This window comes from Gossypium hirsutum, chromosome D03 (assembly GCF_007990345.1).
Source record: "Gossypium hirsutum isolate 1008001.06 chromosome D03, Gossypium_hirsutum_v2.1, whole genome shotgun sequence".
NCBI classification, from domain to species: Eukaryota; Viridiplantae; Streptophyta; class Magnoliopsida; order Malvales; family Malvaceae; genus Gossypium; species Gossypium hirsutum.
In genome coordinates this window covers 9,475,772-9,476,505 of record NC_053439.1, presented here as the reverse complement: position 1 = coordinate 9,476,505, position 734 = coordinate 9,475,772, and the positions used below count along the sequence as shown (strand labels likewise).

The window sequence follows — 734 nt, the reverse complement described above, 5'->3', positions numbered from 1 at the left end:
TAGGGGTTATTTTGAGGTTTAGAATTGTTACCCATAAAGTTGACTTGCTCATGCTCTATCCTAGAACTGAAGGGTAAACATTCTTTATTGGTCATCTCCCCTCCATTCGTATCACATTACACTATTGGATTTACCTGCTTAGAAAATTTCAAACCATAAATTTTATTACCAAGAGCTTCAACCTGATTTGCTAACATAAAAACTGCATCAATATTAAAAAAACTGACTACTTTAATCAGTTTCGTTCTCATGACTTGCCATTGATAGTTATTCAGTGTCATCTCATCTATAAAATCTTGAGCTACCTCGGCTGTTTTATTAGTCAGTGTTTCACCAGTTGCAACATAAATTAGTTCCCTAGTCGAGGGATTCAAACCATTGTAGAAGGTTTGAACTTGCAACCACAAAGGTAATCTATGATGAGGACACCTTCTCAAAAGATCCTTAAATCCCTCTCATGCATCATATAATGTCTCCAAATCAATTTGAGCAAAAAAAGAGATGTTGTTCCTTGTAACGCGTAGGTTTGTGCAAGTATACACAGTCGTTATCAAGTAATAAGTAAGTATCGAGTTATCGTCTCCACAGGGATTGTATTTGTGCTAAATCACTTAAATTGTAAAATTATATTAACAATTTGGTAAATAAAAACAAAAAATAGTTGAGAAGTCGTGATTGAAATATATTAAACTAAATGCAATGATCCCTAATACAAATTATCCTAAGTATGCAAA

The 734-nt window shown here is 33.2% G+C and overlaps 1 non-coding gene across 1 annotated transcript; it reads left to right on the top strand.

Annotated features, from left to right (window-relative positions):
* The first annotated feature begins 411 nt into the window (after positions 1-411).
* LOC121215674 (small nucleolar RNA R71) lies at positions 412-518 on the top strand. Its single transcript, XR_005911650.1, has one exon. It is a non-coding gene; the product is annotated as a small nucleolar RNA R71 (small nucleolar RNA).
* Positions 519-734: the final 216 nt, after the last annotated feature.